General features: G+C 35.7%; 1 long non-coding RNA gene across 1 annotated transcript in view; it reads left to right on the forward strand.

The window, feature by feature from the left end:
- Positions 1-19746, forward strand: part of LOC145683321 (uncharacterized) — a 336041-nt gene that overhangs the window by 142735 nt on the left and 173560 nt on the right. The window contains exon 4 of the long non-coding RNA XR_014131038.1: positions 5468-5491. This is a non-coding gene — a long non-coding RNA (uncharacterized LOC145683321). The remainder of the gene's footprint in view (positions 1-5467; positions 5492-19746) is intronic.

Here is a 19746-nt window from a genome sequence, read left to right on the forward strand (position 1 = left end):
GAGATGAGCTTGGAGGCCGAAAGGTAAGAATGTGCAACCACAATTGGACAAAATCAATTAACAAAGTATCATATCTAATTATTTAAATAGTTTTTCTTTAACATTTTTAACAACAGCTTACTACAAGAAATTATTTAAACTAATACTTAGGTAATTCCGCCAATATATGGTCTGGTGGGCGGAATTCCACCTAATATTAGCGTGTTCCGTATTCATGAAATACTCTATCATACTAAAAGCAAATAACTTTCCTCAATTAGCGGATAACAAAGATAGAGAAAGGAAAAAGTAATTTGATATATTCCAAGGATAATTCAGTGTTTTTGCAAACGAACCGTGCTAAAATTAAGTTCTTTGTCTTATCTTTGAACTATGAAGACGTGCACTAACAAAATTATATAAAATATCGAACCATATATTAGGCCAATTATATCTATCCGTTCTTATATTCAATGTTTCAGTGTTCCTTCTAAACCCGTAAAATTTTTATGTTCAACTCTTAGATTGTTTGCATTAGAGTGAAAGAATAATCAAGTACCTACTTGTTTGTCTTTTGTGCACATGCTATTAGTCAATCTACAGTCCATATTTATACAGAATCTCTTATTTGACTGAGTATTACTTCAACTTGTTCAGAAAATATTGAACATTCAATACGATGAAATTAACAGTCCTGAAGATGCTTTGTGTGTACTGCGTATTTTATATGACCCAGGATAAATATTTAAAGAGTTACTACACAACACCTATTAGGTGATGGAAACAAATTGACCACACTTCAGAGTGTTTAATATTTGCTAATGTAGTAACTAATTATTCTTATGAGCCTCATTTAACATAATTATTTTCAATGAGCTTTTTCGTTTAAACATAAAATGTTTATCCATAAGCGAAATATATCTACCCTTAGTAGCAAGTAAATTATTGATATGTATTAATGTGTGTTGAAGAATCAAGATGATAATACAAGTTGATATACTATAAATTTCATTCTCCTTTTTCATGCATAACATCAATGAATATTGGATTAAAAGAAAATATTGATTTATAGAATTTGAGATTGTAATTTTCATTGAATTTTAAAAAAAAATTACTTTCATCTTTGTATTATATTTCGTGTATATATACGTAGATGCGTTTGTAATTTTATTTATTTCAAGATTTATGACTAGTTGGAGATAATAGTATTTCAATTTATTCATTTCACAATGTCCTAATGGTGCGGGATGAAATCTTTTTAATAGCATGTTATGGCAAGCTCAATAACTCGACATGTCTCGTTAGACATATTACTTACTTTGCATCTTTACATGTTAAATTCAAACCCACTGTGCCACTACATCGCATTATTACAGTTTGATAGAAATAGATATTAACTCAATTTCTTAAGTGTTTAAATTTTCTAGTTCATGTCATAATTATTGATAAAAACAACCATGTTTTGCCTTTCAAGTAGGAATCAATCTCAAATGTGCAGACAAGATGTTATTTGTTACTTGAGTTCTGGTAGATTAATTATCTGTAATCTATTTTATAGTTTAACTTCGTTCTCAATAGTATATACATTTTGCCCTTATATGCTATGAAGCTAATAAATGATCAATAACCATTTTTTTCATAAAGTAAATAAATTGCTACGAAACCAGTTTTATATTGTTTCCCACAAATTTTGCTTGTTAACACAAAGGGATTCGTATATAAAGCAGTCACAAATAATTCTATAGCTGATTCTTGTCCGAAGATAACTGAAAGCAAATGAGTACATGAACGAAACTGGACAGTCTCTTGATTTCCCCAGCGCAACATAACACTCCGCCGTGAATTTTCGTCTTCACTCTTTAGTATGGAACTATTGGCATATTAATGCAATATGCAATACAATTGTGTGGATGTTCGCCAATAATGTCAATATGAACATATATATTTTGACTTTACATATAAATTTGTTATCCCGTACATCGGAAATACTGTGCAAAATTATCACCAAACGAGTGGAAAGATAGTCGAAGAACTGCTATCAGACGACCAGTTTGGATTAAGGAGGAAAACGGAATTAGGGGAAGCAAAACCGAGCTTACGGTTCATCATTGAACAGTACATTTGTAAATATAGGGAAATCTTTTGACAAGGTAGATTGAAATGTCATGCTCAAAGCGTTGAAGAAACTGGAGTTGGATTACAGAGACAGGACAATGATATAACAGCTTTAAAATAACAAGGCAGCTTTTATAGGAAGAGAACAAATGGAAGCGGGAATACATAAAGGAGTAAAGCAAGGATGAGCATGTTCACCTCTCCTTTTCAACGTTTCCATTGAAGAATTTATGAATAAAATGGATAGGATCGAGAAAGGCGTAAAGGTAAATGGCCATGTTTTCAGCACAGTCAGGTTTATTGTTGACATAGAACTGATAGCTGAGAACAGAAACATTTCTTGCAGGAAACACTTGCAAACTAGAACAATGGAGTGGAACGCACTGGAAAGGAAGATAAGTAAGAAGAAAACCAAAATGACAATGTCTACAGGAACAATACAGAGAGGAGCTATAAAAAAAGTAAATGTAAGACTTTAAGACGTTCTCTTATTTAATAAGTCAAGTATTCTCGGACGGAAGTATTCAATAATACACAGGATAAAGAATAGTGCAAGCTTAATAAGCATGCAATTGGAAGAAAGAGCCGCTGACATCAAGAAATGTGTTGCTGGATTATTGGAAATGATTTATCAAGGCAATGGTGTGAACGAAGAGACTTACATGTCAGACTGGTAGACAGAAGGTGAATTATCCAAGCTGGAAAAAATTTATATGTTGTTGGAGTGAAAAATCATGCGCATATAATAGGCCGAAAGGAAATATGTACTAAAGGAAACTAACGAAGGGTGAGAGATCATGAAAGTGGTAGAAAAGGAAGGAACAGCGTGTTTGGGAAGCTTATTTGTTAGTCCGTTTGGACAACCGTGTTGAGAGAGGGAAGGGCAGAAGACAACCTGGAATAATAACACCAAGAATAGAATATCTAAATGCAGCACGAACAAAGATCTTATCAAAGTATAAAACAACTCTCCCACGAGAGAGAAAAGTTTTAAAATTTCCATTTCTGCACCAACATATGACTGAAGTAAGAAAAAATATTTTACTATACTGTCGTAAAAGATGAGATATTTGACTTCCTCCAAATATTGCTGAATCTGGACAAGACGTACAAATTTGTTGGCAAGACAAGGAACACCTAAAATTGAAAATACTTAATTTCGAGATACTATTTGCATTACTGGAAGAATTAAATAGACAAGAACTGAAGTATAACAAAACGTATTTTATCCACGATATTACTTAAAAACTGAACTATATTGAAGTTATTTCTCCTAGGTAGACGAACCAATGTTTCACCTCTCAATATATTCAACTTTATACTATTGAAGTGAGAAGCTTTGTCAGACTTATGCATTTCTCTGATATATATCAGCATTAAGTTGGTGAAACATTTCATTATTAAATTTAAATGTAACAATTATCTTCTTTATCCTACCTGCATATTCTTAAACATACTCATAATTTCTAATCATATTTTGCATTTACGAACAAATATAAAATAATGCAAGACTTTTCAAAATGCTTAGTATAATATCATACTACCATATTCATATTCAATCCTGAAAAGATAATTGAAAACGTTCATATGACATACGGTGTTACGGAAAGTCTGTTGTCTTATCTTACTCTTATTATGCATACAAGCATTACGTGAAAAATATGGATTCTAAATGTGTTCTAAGATAAAGAAGCACGATCTTTACATTTGGGTTGGAGGGTGGATTTTATCTCATGGTATAAAATGTGTTGAGTATACGTTTAACACATAGTATCTTTGTCCCTACAAGGTATGCTTTACATTCTAAATGCATTATAACGGACGTACTCGACATTCGTCACTAGTACATTGAAGAGAAGTCTTTCATTAGCCATGCAGACAACATATGTCACCACTAGTACTATCCAGTGTTCCTTCTTTCTAATTGAGCTCGACGTTTGTATTTTGATAAAATTGCTTCCACACACATCCATGATTATGTGGATGCTGAGAATATTGTAGGTGTGCTTGGTGAACTATCAGCATTTGACGTAAGTCACATTGGTTTAGAAGGAGATGAAGATCAAGATTTTCTGTTAGGATGGAGTGGCGGAGAAAGCGACACCAGTTCTGGGTTAGGTGATGTTAATCCTTGTTGCTGTTCCATGTGTGTTAATCCATGTGCAAGTTCATCACATAGGAATGTACAAGAAAGTTACAGAAGGTGGTCCACTCGTGATATCCAACCGTATTTTCCTGTTTGCGAAGAAACTGTAGTGGTTATCGTTGGTCTTGATCCTTCATGTACTCCGTTAGATTGTTTTTCTACTTTGTTTGGAGCAGATATGTTCAAACACGTGGAATTGGAAACAAATCTTTATGCTGGTTATAAAATGGAATTCCTGCATGTCAAGGAAAATTTAAACCACGTTCTGTATGGCACAAGTAGGTCACAGTCAAAAAACTAATTCTAATTAGGACATTTTTATACTAGTGACAAAAGAATAATATGTATTATATGTGCCAAATATTATGATATAATTACTAACAGTACATTGGCAATTTTTTGGCAATAAGGTGATACTTGTATGGTTTGAGTCATAAAATACCTTTTTTGTAAAACTTTTTATAGTTTCGAGAAGTTAAAGATCCATCCTTTCAAAGACTAGTTACAGACATTTTCATGGGTCGAGAGAATTAAGATAGCATATGGGGCTAAAACACCAGAAAAACCTCCACAGCCATAACATAAAACCTAAGGCCCGTCCTGCGGGCTAAAATACGAACAACGTACGGCGTACGAGCATAGTGCCATACACGTTATAACTAAATTTTTTAATGTTCAGGAAGGAAATATTCATAAAGTCATTTTGTAGTTGATATATCGATTGCAATACATTAATCTCATTGGCAACTCTTACTGCAGTAGAAAGCAGAGAATGTCCAAAAGCTTTGACAATGCTTCTTCGTATTGATTTATTTGACTCACATGAAGAAATATACAGTTAAGGGTGATTGTGATAGTATCATAATTTGGCATTTATAGTCTCAACAGTGACATGTATTACAGAATTATAGTATGTTTAATACATAATGATAACATTTTATTGTTTGTAAAATGCTGCTACCATGTTCTGTGTTGCAGATATGATGGTGATTTATCAGATTGTACTGTAATATTATTATACGCCCAAAAGAAATGTACTCCCTTCACGATACTTAAAATTACAATTATATGGATATAATAATCCTTTTTCAGAAAGAACCCCGTACGTCATCTTGTTACAGTACTTATTTTGTTATCAATATATTGAGAAATTATGTATTCTCAATATATTGAGAAATTTTCATTTAAGCCAAAGTGGTACTAAACGTACAATTCTCATAATTTCAGGGAATGGACAAAGAGATTTGTCAGGTAAGAATTGTTAAGGTACACTTATTATTTTTCCATACATCTATCCTAGCTATTTTTCCATACATCTACTAGGATTTGAGATTGTGTTCTATTGATAACCGTGAACGTTCAGCTATTAAAGAGAACTAAAGAACGGAAGAAAAAAAAGTTCTTCGTAGTCTCAAATTAGAATATCATTTTGCATTTTAGGTTAAAATTCAAGGTTCACCCCTTTAAGCCTCTTTTCGTATATGAAAATCATATTTTAGATTTTCTCGTGTCTTGTGATTCGGATTTGTTTATATAATGAACTTCGTGGGGAAAATTGAGTACGGTAAATTATGATATTTCACATCGTATATAATTTGTAGCCTATCTATCTAGGATCGTTTTGCACTCAAAGTCAGGTGCATAATTAATTACGGGATACCTTAGATGGTACCTTGAGAGGTAAACTTATTAATGGAATACATTGAGAGGTAAAACGTTGGTTCGTCTACCTAGAAGAAATAACTTCAATATGGTTCAATTTTCAAATAAAATCATGGATAAAATATATTCTAAGTTATGCTTCAGTTCTTGTCTATTTGGTTCTTCCAGTAATGCAGATAGTATCTCGAAATTAAGTACTTTCAATTTTAGATGTTCCTTTTCTTGCCAACAAATTTGCAGGTCTTGTCAAGGTAAAGCAATATTTGGAGAAAGTCAAATATCTCATCTTTTACGACAGTATAGTAAAATATTTTTTCTCACTTCAGTCATATGTTGGTGCTCAAATTGAAATTTTAAAAATTTTCTCTCTCGTGGAAGAGTTGTTTTATACTTTGATTAGATCTTTGATTGCATTTAGATAGTTTATTCTTGGTTTTATTATTCTAGGCTGTCTTCTGCCCTTCTCTGTTGACAGGGGGAAATGGGAGAAATGTATTCGATAGATACTTCGATGAACAGAGTATGTGTCAGTTACGATTAGTAACGTAATCTTACATGTGTGTATAAGAAAGAAAATGAAGTGAAATGTATGGACACGCTGTTCCTTCATTTTCTACCACCTTCATGATCTCTCATCGTTGGTTAGTTTCCTACAGTACTTCTTCGTACATTTTTCCTTTCGGCCTATTATATGCGCATGATTCTGCACCCCAACCATATTTGAATTTTTTCCAGCTTGGATAATTCACCTTATCTCATCGTCTACCAGTCTGACACGTAAGTTCCGTTTCATTAGAAAGAGGAAAAATGAGTGAGGAAAAGGAAGCAGAGGAAAGGAGGAAAAGGAGAAAGGAAAAGGATACCACATGTAAAGGATTACTGGATAATTATAGAAATATGGTAAGGGAACTTTAATAGTTATTAAGAGGTGATTTATGTTCGAAGGTTATTATTTGAGGATCAATTCTGAATAAATCCCGATGAGAAAATTGTTCCCTCATACTACTCCAACCTGGGTCCAGCCAACTTTACTAGTGGGAGTTGTACTAGCCCAGTCCAGGCGACAAAAAGTTTTAATTTAATGGTTTGTCTATTATTTTGAAATGTTAAATAACCTGTATCCAATATCTAATTATCTATAATGGAGATAGAATGCATATCAACCACGGAAAAAATTAAAGTAATGAATATATATTTCCCACAAATACAAATTTTGAGATTTCTTAAAAGACTGTAGTTATTCAGGCTCATTATGTTATTTTGGCCTCTCCCCCAGAGAGGGTTTAAAATATTTTATAATTAGTTTTATTTCATGACCTCCCTCAGATACTTATACATATAACATGCTATTGTACACTTATTATTAAAAACCTGCTTGCATCGTGCCTTTAATTTGGGGACGATTCGCGTAGTGATGCAAGAAGTTGCTTCTGTCCATTATCCGAAATGGACAGGTTTTGAACCAATTCTGATATAAGTTTTGCGTGAGGATAATTGAATAACAAACACTCGATTAGTTAAATGAATTGATGTATTCAGATTAATTAATAACGTGTAATGTGTGATGTTTAAGAAATGGATATGACATAACACTCTCAGATCTCAGTATCCAAACCTTCAGAGAATTTAGACATAGGCAACAATATAGCTGATGAACACATACCTGGAGCTGATCGTACTCTGAAACTTGGACAATGAGATGAATCACCTTCTGGAATCGAACTGGAACGTCCGATGTATAGTTTACCGCTGGTAAGCATGGAACTTAGGAATAACCATTGTACTGTCATTTAAGTACGCATAATGGTTGGCTCGATGACTACTTTCCGATTACAAGCCAACAACTAGAGGCCGTCTGGTCCTGATCCTCTGACCGAGGTTTCACATATCTCGTCGACTTCTCCTCCTTAATTCAAGAAAGAATTGGTTTTTATCATTTTGTTCCAGAATTTGGAATTTGTCATCTCATGTCTGGATTGACGTCAGTTGCCTCAGCTATTGGAAAACTTTCGTTTCTCCATTGTCATGCCATGACCAAAATTCTCAGACAGTTTATTTCTGCCAATCTGCATATTATGTCATATCCTAAATTGTGTCTTTAGTTGACAAGCTGAATTTACAAAATATCTTTCTTAATTTTAAGCTTACACGATCTTTTCTCAACTCTCTCTTTACAACATATTGCAGACTTGTATCTGGACGGTGTTACATAAACAATAACAAAACCATGTGCAATAGTCTACTACATGTTACTGTTTGCATTTTCCTTATTCTTTCTGAAATCCAAAACTTGATTTTATTTCAATACAATTTTAAACCAAACTATACTTAAATAATTGATAATAATTGATTATAATAATCATTAATAATTGAGTGCATCCACATTATGAACACTATCATAGTAAACCAGTATTAAATACTACCACTGAAAACTAAATTGATCACTCATTGACACACACTGACATACATACAAAACAGCGTATCGGCATGGATGAAAAAAGTTTAATGAAATCATCTAAGTACATTTATTACATCTATTGAAGATTTAAACAGAATTTTATAGGCATGCAATAAACATACATATAATTATATCAATAAATACACGAGGTTGAACAATAGCAATCCAAGGATATGTAAGTACATATATTTATATATGTATTAAAAACAGATTAAAAAGGAAGAAAAATTATATTTTTATTAAAGTTTTCTTAAATATAAGTCCTTGAAGAAGTATAGTATACAATATGATGAGTGAAAGATAAAAATTGAAATGGTTAGAAATGAGTTTTTATCTCATATATGAAAATATTTAAAGTAATTATACGAGTTCTGTCTTGTACTCTCATAAAAGCTTTAATATCATACCTATCTTCGAACCAACCTTTCTGGTGTCCATGCATTTCACTTCATTTCACTTCTTATACACACATATAAGATTACGTTACTAATCGTAACTGACACATATTTTGTTCGTCGAAGTACCTATCGGATACATTTCTCGCATTTCTGGGATCTAGAGAGAAGGTTTTGTCACTGACATCAGGGTGACGGTTACTTATTCTGTCATTTACTTACTATCCAATTCACTGACAATTTTTCAATTAATATAGTACATAAATGTGGTTGGACTGGCAGGTATACACATTTATCCTTAGATTCACAATATATATATATGAACGAGAATTTTTACTTTCAGAAGGATTTTTTGCTTTTGTACCGTGAGCACGATTACTGAGATGGAAACACTGATCAAGTTTGAGGATTAGACTGGGACGGTTGGAATGTAGTTTCAGAGAAGAATTTCTGTTTACTTACTTGAGGGTAGATTTAGGGATACATTAGGGTTACGATGACCTGCTTTAATCCCATGCTACATGCAGTTGTTGTTTTACAGACTATGTTAGTCGTTACATATGATACTTAATAATATTACAAAGATTGAAGAGAAGATATAACATCCGGCGGTATGTTCTAATATTCACATTTTATTTTAGTTGGATATTTCGGGACTATAATAGCCAAGAATCATTCGGGGTAGGTACCAAGATCCTTTACCCATATTTATTTATTCAATTCACCATGACACATTTCACTTTAATGTAATATTTATATTCTATACATATTTATATATTAATATATATACTCAATAATCATTTAAACTTTCAAATCAATAACTCCGACAAAATTAATTTTAAGGTTGTAACACATTACATAAGATAATGCAAATATATCGCAAATTTTCGCAACTGACCGCACGTATGATGATACTAGTATTCTCAAGCATTTAATGTAAACTGGTAGACATTCAATTCGCATATCACGCATGAAAACACAGTATATGTACAAATAGTATATACCTATAAAGTCACCATCGGTGGAAGAAAGTGCTAGGAATGTTTGCTTTTGCACACGCACACTCATACACACACACACCCACACATACACACAAACAAATGGACACCTTTTGAAAATTGTCTCGTCGGCAGCGTACATAGTTATAATATATAAGATGCGTGGGAAAGTGCCGCTTTCGATTTAATAGTTTTAGTTGCGGGTCCGGTTGGAATGAAATGCTGTTTATAAGAGAGTAAGCTTATTTTCAGTCACCTATGCTAAAAAAATAAACTTTTAAAGATAGAAAAAGTAAGAAAAAACTTGTGGGGAATCGAATCCAGGTCTCCTGCCCAGTAGGCCCACGTTAATCCCCTACACTACCGATTTCCTTAGATTTTCAACTTCCTTCTTCCTGCTCACATAGCACTGGTACGTAGCGGCTGGCATCTGTGCGGAATTATATACCTCTAAAGTCGGAAACACACTTAATTGTTTGCATCCTTCCACAAAACATACAAACACTAAATTTTGCATACTTGTTCGTCATGGGATGTGAGTAACGGGAAAATTCCGATATCACGAAAAATGCGACATTTTCCAAGTAAAGGAAGTGTCGAAATTTTTCGTCGTTTCGAAATGTTGGTTTTTAGAGTAGTTCCCCACACCATAAAAACGTCATATTTTGTCAGTCAGTGAAGATAGGAACATATTTTATGATAGAAAAAGAGCATTAAAATTCGTTTTGGTTTAGCGGCGAAAATCGAAAAAATGTGAAGTTTGTAATGGCTGTGTCTATTACGTTGAAACTCCGAGGTGATGTTTATTCTGATGCGTAGTTTACGAATCCACCCTTAAACTTGAAAAAAATAATCATTTTCGGTGTAAAAATGTTTTAGGAATGTAATAAGGGTGCGCCTAATTCTAGGCAACTTGTAGATATGGTGGAATCACGAAATTTCGTTTAAGTGTGTATATTACAGCGTAAGTGAGGGGAAAAATCCGACATGTTGGAAAATCCATCTTCGATTCAAGACGGCGGTTCAAAGTTTGTATCCATGAAAATTATAACTTGTTCTCACGGTAGGACAGTCATGTTCTGCTATACTCTTAAGGATGAAGTGCAGTTTCAATGAAGAAACAAATCATTGGAGAAGTCTTCATCTTGAATGCAAAGATGCCATGTTGTTGAATTGGCTTGATCTGCCTTGCTATGAGCTATGTTTAGCATAATAGAGCAAACATAAATCAACGTACGAGCATGGCTCAGAGGTAACGTGTGAGCTTACTAATTAGCGGGTCTGGGTCCTATTCTCGACTAAAAGATTTTGTATTTTTTCTTATCTCCATTTCTTCGTATTAGCAAAGAACTTTCTGTTCGTACTACGGGAACAAAATATTTTCATTATTACACACGTAGAGGAAAAAAATATACTTACACGGCATCTTTTGAGATGGTCCCGAAACGGGACAGTATGTTCGTGTATAGTTTCGAGACGATACTGAAGTATTTAAAATCAAACATATGTAGCTTTTAAAATGGAGCATCACCAGTGTCCCTTTCGGGAGCAATGTTCGGGGGAGCAGTATTAGCCCTAGGGCACTGCTGATAACATTCAATTTGTTATTGCATTATAAACGTATTATTTTGATCTCGCCAGGGGCGCTCTGAGGATGCAGTGTCCCCCAAAAAGAGTCTGAAAGAGACATTGATCATCATTTTCACGATAAAGTGTCCCTACAAGACAACAGTACATTTAGTCTCGCGACAACAGTGTCTGCTTCAAATCGTAAATGGTTGCAAAATATCTCTCTCCCCTTTTATGTCCCTCGTTAAGATACATGCGTATACCAAATTTGAAGTGAATACCACAAGTGGAAAGTATAAAATAGTAATTTTAAGGAAATACACACACACACAGGGACGTACGCAGGGGGTGGGCCCTGGGAGTCCGGACCGTCCCCGAAATTCCAACTTATGTGTAAATTTAGCCTAATTTTAGGGACAAGTTTAGGAATTTCAATATAAAATACCCTGATATTGAACTTGGACCCATCCCGAAATAAATTCCTTCGTACGCTACTGCACACACACACACACACACACACACACACACAAATGGACACATTTTGAAAATTGTCTCGTCGGCAGCGTAATAGTTATAATATATAAGATGCGTGGAAAAGTGCCGCTTTCGATTTAATAGTTTTACTTGCGGGTCCGGTTGGAATGAAATGCTGTTTATAATAGAGTAAGTTTATTTTCAGTCACCTATGCTAAAAAAATAAACTTTTAAAGAAAGAAAAAGTGACAGAAAAACTTGTGGGGAATCGAACCCATGTCTCCTGTGCAGTAGGCTCACGTTAATCCCCTACACTACCGATTTCCTTAGATTTTCAACTTCCTTCTTACTGCTCACATAGTACTGGTATCGTCATCCGCAAAAAAAGTACGCATATACTGGAACTTCCACATTTTCATTAATAACTCAGTTTTCTTAATATATTATCGCTTCTTTGTGCTTTCCTTAACAAAGCAGTGTAGTAATGAATAATTATTTATGATTTTTGTGAAAAAATAAAGCAAAATAATAAAATTATAAGCAAAAAACTGTGATAGTTATGAAACTTTAGTCTGTCAGATAATTACGCGAAGAATATCCCGAGGGAAATTCACTCCATACAGTGCACAGGTATTAAGAGCACTCACAAATACGTAAAATTAAAGGAACCGAAAATAATGTATTTTTGAGATGAACATACAATTCACACTTCACGTGAAGTTCAAATATGGGAAATCAATCAATATCTTCAGTTGAAATTACTGAAAAAAAAACAGAAAATGGCTATTTAAAACTCCAAGTGTAAACCTGCGCTTGAAGCGAGTTTTTATTTTTATATACCTCTATAATCGGAAACACAGTTAATTGTTTGCATACTTCCACAAAACATACAAACACCAAATTTTGCATACTTGTTCGTCATGGGATGTGAGTAATGGGAAAATTCCGATATAACGAAAAAGGCGACATGTTCCATGTAAATGAAGTGTCGAAATTTTTCGTCGTTTCAAAATGCACACCATAGAAACGTCATATTTTGTCAGGTAGTGAAGCTAGGAACATAGTTTATGATAGAAAAAAGAGCATTAAAATTCGTTTTCGTTTCGCGGCGCAAATGGAAAAAATATGAAATTTGTAATGGCTGTATCTAGGACGTTGAAATTTTAGGTGATGTTAATTCTGATGCGCAGTTTGCGAATACGCCCTTAAACTTGAAGAAAATAGTCGTGTTCGGTGTAAGAAAGTGCTAGGAATGTTATAAGCGGGCGTCTGATTCTACACAACTTGTAGATACGGTGGAATCACGAAATTGCGTTCAAGTGTGTAGATTACAGCGCATGTGAGGGGAAAAATCCGACATGTTGGAAAAGTCTTCATCTTCGATTCAAAATGGCGGCTCAAAAATTTGTAACCATGAAAATTGTAAGTTGTGCTCTTGGTAGGTAAGCCAGGTTTCGCTATGTTATTAAGGACGTAGTTCAGTTTAAGTGTAGAAACAAATCATTGGAAAAGTCGCCATCATGAATGCAAAATTGCCATATTTTTGAATTGCCTTCATTTGGACTCATGTGGTATATTGAGGAGATTAAAGCAAACAAAATTCAACGTAGTAAGTTAGCTCCTGTGGTAAACTGTCTGCTTTCTGAGTAGCAGGTCTGGGTTCGATCCCCGCCCAACCTTGTTTTATCTTACGTTTATTTTCTTATCACGTTCTTTCGTTTTATCAAAATAGTTTCTGTTGGCATTGCGTGAACAAAAATTTTCGTTATTACAGACATAGACGAAAAGAATATATTTATACACTAACTGTTGATATCGTCTCGAAACTAGGCAGTATGTTCGTGTGAAGCTTCGAGACGATACTCAACTATTTAGAAAGAAACATATGTAGCTTTAGAGATGGGGTAACACCAGTGTTTCTTTCAGAAACAATGTTCCTGAGGATCACAGTTAGTATTCCCAGGGGTACTGCTCATAGTATTCTATTATTATTCTATTATACGCGTATTATTTGGTCTCTTGCGGGGGCACTCTAAGAGCCCCAAGGAGGCAGTGTACCCCCCAAAAACATTTTGGAAAAAAACATTGAGCATCATTTCCACGATATAGTATACAGACGAGACAAAAATACATTTTGTCTCGCGAGGATAGTGTGTGCTTCGAACCGGAAACAATTGCAAACAATCTCCCTTTTTATACTGGTCGCTTAGATAGATGCGTATACCAAGTTTGAAGTCTATACCACAACTGAAAAAGTATAAGATTATAACTTTTAAGGAAATACACACACACACACACACACATATATATATATATATATATATATATACGCACCTTTTGACAATTTTCTCGTTGGCATCGTATATAGTTATAATATACGGGATACGTGGAAAAGTTTCTCTTTCGTTTCAGTAGTTTGTTTACAGGACCGGTTGGAGTGAAATGCGTTTTATAATAGACTCAACCTTATAGGCAAACACTATATGCTATAAAAATAAACTTTCAAGGAAAGAAAAAGTGAGAAGAAGATTGTTAGGAATCGAACCCAGGTCTCCTGTCCAGTAGGCTCTTTTTTTATTCTTTATTCAAGAAAAGTGCAATTACATACTTAAGCACATACTTAGCTAAAAGAAAACAGAATACAAATTTTGAACGTTAATAAATGGCGTTTACATAATTAGCAAAATATTTCCGTTGTTGTTGAGATGTAAAAAATGACAGACGAGATATTAAAAGTTTTAGATACAGATCAGTATTTCCTTTGATATCGTCCTCAAGTATTAAAGCTGCAGTAGTTATCGTTACCCAGATAATAAGGTTGTGCTCTGTTTGCGGAAAATGTTTATATTCAGGTAGCAGCAACATGTTCGTAACAGTGACATATTTTGCGTGCAAACGGAGAATGCGGCTTACAATAGAACAATATTTGGACCAGATCACTTTGCTTTCATGACACCCTGAAAGACGATGTTCAATTGTATCCTCAGTAGGGTAACGGGCACAATACATAGTAGTACTTAGTCCAATGTTATATCTACGTACATTTGTAACAATTAAATTGTGTACAAGAAGAAACCAAAGCGATTTAAGACTAAAAGAAAGAAATTTCGCCGAAATATTGGTCCAAATTTGCGACCATTGAACAGTCGGAAATTGCTGCTGTATTTTAGGAACATTTCGAATATTACTATGACAATAACAATATAATTGTTTAACAGTATACGGTTCAATATTCTCATGACTGATTAGAGCATAACTTATATCAAGAATAGCATTAGTAAGGTGTGGGTACATATGAGACCAAGGTAGAACACTGACTGGCGAATCTAAAAATACATAAAAAAGACATTGTTTTAGTAACACAGCTCTGATTGAAGAATCATACACATAAAGTAAAACACATGTACGGTGTAATAATAAGCTGCGGCATTGTTGGCGAATATTTAAAATACGTAAACCTCCATGAGCAAAAGGCTCATAGATAGTTGGACGAGCAACTCTGAAGATTTGTTTATGCCACAGAAAGTATAATGCGTGGCTGCTGATTTTACTTTCATATTTGACCGGTAATGGGAAAATTTGAGCAAGAAACCAGAGTTGAGAAAATGCAAATATATTAAGAAAATAAGCACGACCATATAATGTAAGGTCTCGCAACTTATTAGCATATAAAGTAGAAATTATTTTACCCGTGACTTGCGAATAATTATAATCTATGGTTTCTTTTATTGTGCGTCGCCAGTGAACTCCTAAAAGTTTAAAACCATCAACAAGAGTACAAGGTGTGTGATAAAATTGCTCAGCCTCAGAGTGAAAACAAAAAAGTTTACTTTTGTGGTAATTAACGACAGCATCCGAAATACTAGCAAATTTATTAAGCTCCGTCTGAATCACCTGTAAATCTGCAGGGGAATTAAGTATGCCATGGACATCATCAATGTATGCTTGAATGCAAATGGCCCTTGTTTCAATACGGACACCAGGCAAAAGATTATTGAGTTTGTATACTAAGGGTGCAATAGCTAAACTGTATAAAATGGAACTTAAGGGGGATCCCTGGGGGAGACCTCTGTTCACAACCAAATGCTTAGATAAAATACCATTACAATGCATTTGAAGTAAGCGATCGGAAGAAAGCGCTTTTATCATAGAAATAAAATGAGATCCGATACCATATGACGGCAGTAATTGATATAAATAATCGAGATGGAGATGATCAAAAGCTTGTGTCATATCGACTGAGAGTAATGCAGTGGTAGAACCTTGAACATTATTAAAATAAGCAATAGTGTCCCTGATATTACTTAAGGCGACATACAAGGGAGCCATGACCAAACTGAAATGGAGACAATAAACGGTGTAAGACGTGCCTCAGTCTATTTGCAAGAAGACGTGCAAGAATCTTGTAGTCAGAATTAAGTAATGTAATAGGACGGTAATCTTGAATGCGAGTAGAATGGGCATGTTTAGGAACTAATACCAAAAAGCCTTTTTTCATGTGCCGAGTCAAGTGAGGCCGACTCCAAAATTCATTAAACATTTGAGTGAGGAATGGTAACATCAAATCAGTAAACATTAAGTACATTTCATTGTGTATCATACCAGCACCTCCTGACTTTTGCCGTTTAGCCATAAGAATGACATTTTAAACATCCTGTTCTGTAAATGGTGCATCCAGAGTTTCACGATCGGCAGCCTCCAAGCTAGGAAGCATATCAAAAAAGGGGGAAGAGGAAGTACTTATGGGAGATACATTTGTATATAAACTGGTATAATACTTATGAAAGCATGGCACCACCTGATTACCCTGATGCACAGTGTTAGTCTGATCTACTAATTTACTTATCAGTGTACGTTGACTGCGTTTGCGCTCTTTACAAATTTGCTGAAGTGCCGCATCCTCCGTTGCATTACAACTTTCCGTTTTACTTCTGACGAAAAAACCTTTTGTGCGCTTCCGATACAATGATATCAGTAACGCTTTAATTTCTTTGACCTTGACAAACACAGAAGGAGGCATAGGCCTAGGATATGCAGAGTAATAGTCATGTAGTAAACGAGTATAATAATTAAACTGGGTATGATAAGAATGCCAACGCTCCTTACTATAATGTCTACATACAGATCTTAAAGCTGGTTTAATATAAAGTTCCCAACGAGTAAGCAAGGATGAACGTCCACTAGAATTGGAAAATTGGCGCCATTTAGTGAGAAGGCGTTGTTGCAACTCAGGGTCCGTTAACAGAAATGTATTCATATGCCATACCGGAGAACACTGAAAAAATTTTTGAACAGGTAACTTCAATGTTAACAATACAGCACAGTGATCAGTGAACGAAGCAGGATAAAGTTGTATATCCAGCACACAAGGAATTAAGGATTTAGATATGTAAAATCATTCTAACCGACTAGAACTGTGGCTAGTAAAGAATGTATGTCCTAGTTCCGTAGGCTTATAATAATTCCAAACATCGATAAGGTTAAACGAAGTGACTACCTGTTGTAGGGTAGACGAAAAGTTGCGTCCTGGATGATGATCTTGCGCAAGAAGAGAACAATTGAAATCCTCTGCGCAGATAATAGGAGCGCTACTATCATGTAAAGCGACTGCAAGGTCAGTAGCAAAAAAATGCTCTCTGTCAGCTGTGTGATTACTTCCAGAATGAGCATAAACGTAAGCAAGGTGACAGTGTTCTAATTTTGCTGTTAACAGTCTACCTTCCGGATGTAAAAATAAATTATCAATTGCCAAATCTGCCCTATAAATGAGAACAGTTCCGGTACCAGAAGGAGTATTATTAGCAACATAGGTATATTGATGCGGTAAATGAAGAGTAGAAAAGTTTACTTCTTTTAAAAACACTACGTCAAGAGAATGGACCAAAATAAAATCCACTAATGCAGCTTTTCTAACCACGGAAGACAAACCATTCACATTAATTGTAGCAAAATTCACTGAAAACATGGATAAATTATCATACGGAAACGGCAACAAACACAATCAAAACCCTACAAAAAGATACCATAAAAGTAAAAAACGGTTCGGGAGGAGATTCATTTTAAAAACAAGACAATATCCAATATACACTAGGCACTGTAGTTTTCAATTTACACAAGATCGGCGAGTTCACTGAGAAGCACTGACATCCTCGGGAGCACTGATATCATCTTGTAATTGAACGGTTTGAGAAAAGAGTAACTTACCAAGTTCATGTCGCTTCTTACGTTTTCGACGTCCTCGTTCTGGAGATGCAAATGACGAACGGTTGACTTCCGTGGTAGTAGGTGCGGTTGAAACGCTGTCCAGCACCATAGAGTCAGAACAAGTCGTAGTGGTAGAAACAGGATGAACGTCAGTAGTAGTCGTACTCTTGCTAGATGAAGTATTCAAACATGTCACAGGAGTATCCACAGGGGTCTCAACAGTGGGAGGCAGTGAAAGTGGTACCGGAGAGCCGGGCAATTCTTCTACTACGGTAGTGAGACTGTTGCTGCGACTGCAAAATACAGGATCCGGGGGAAACATTTGGCGCTAGAAGGTGCAGCTTCAAAAAACGACGCAGCACTAGGTAGAAGTTTAGAACTGTTAGGAACTACTGTTGATAAAAGCACTTCCCCAGTTACAGGTGGGGGCTGGCACAGAAGAAACACATTCAACACTGGTATTAGCGGGAGAGTCTGAAGGAGGTTTCGGTTGCAATACAGGAAAAATACTGTAATTTGTAAGGTCGGCCGCACTGTCAAGTTGTAAGGGGGGAGGGGGTCCCCTCAGTACGGTACGGACACCTGGAGCCACTGACGTTGACGTATGCCCATGAGTCTGAACCGGCTTGGCCTGGCGATGAGGGCAGGAGGAAACGAGGTGATTTTCACTATCACACCGAGCACACGTTTTAGATTGCCCAAAACAGGTAACCCAAAGCCGTAAATTACAGATGGTCACATAGGAAAGAATGTTCCGTTTTAAAATCATTTGAGGAGTTTCCGACCAGTTCGTACAGGATAATACGAGGGCTAGTCAAGAAAGACTTGGACTGATTTTTTTTCTAGGCAATTTATTATTACTCAGCAACAGGCACATGATCCTTTTCAAAGTAGCCCCGCCCATTTGAATGCACTTTTCCATTCGAGTCTTCCAGTCCTCAAACACGTGTCGCAGGCCATTCTTTGAGAGGTCCTTCAAAACCGCCTCCGATGCCTTCAGAACCTCGGAATTATCGGAGAAGCGGCGTCCACGCAGTCTGGATTTTAGGGCAGGGAATAGAAAAAAGTCGCACGGTGCGGTAGGCGTCTCCACCATCCTCACACCTTTGCAACATCTCCCTGCAAGTCTCCACTCGAATGGCCTTTTGCTCTGGTGTCAGGAGTCGCGGAATCCATCGCGCACACACTCGGCTCATGTGGAGGTGGTCATGCAAAATTTTGAAGGCACTGCCATGAGATATGCGTAGTGCGGCTGCCAGATCGTCGATACTGATGCGGCGATCTTCTCTAACAATGACTGATGCCGTGTTAATGTTCACCTCAGTAACAGCTGACGCTGATACACCTGGTGCACCAGCTTTCGTGATTGTCATTCGGCCCTCTTTAAACTCTTTGAACCACCAGAACACGGTACTTCGTGGCAGAGCGTCATCTTTGTAGGCTGCTCTCAACATTCCTAGAGTTTCTGTTGCACTTTTCCCCAGGCGATAGCAGAACCGTATAGCTGCAAATTGTTCATCTCGTAATGACTCCATTTCTTCTACAGGCGACTTCTAGAAGCGGCGCAGAACATCACCTACAATAAAAAGTCGTGGTTACCAAACATGCAATGATTCCTTAACAACATTTTATATATATGTACAGCAAGACCCACCCTACTTGTATGCCAAACTATGAAGCTCCAGCATTAACAGAACTGCCGGGAAAAAATCAGTCCAAGTCTTTCTTGACTTGCCCTCGTAATGA

The sequence above is a fragment of the Thermobia domestica genome, chromosome 4, assembly GCF_964235325.1.
Source record: "Thermobia domestica chromosome 4, izTheDome1.hap1.1, whole genome shotgun sequence".
Taxonomy (NCBI): Eukaryota; Metazoa; Arthropoda; class Insecta; order Zygentoma; family Lepismatidae; genus Thermobia; species Thermobia domestica.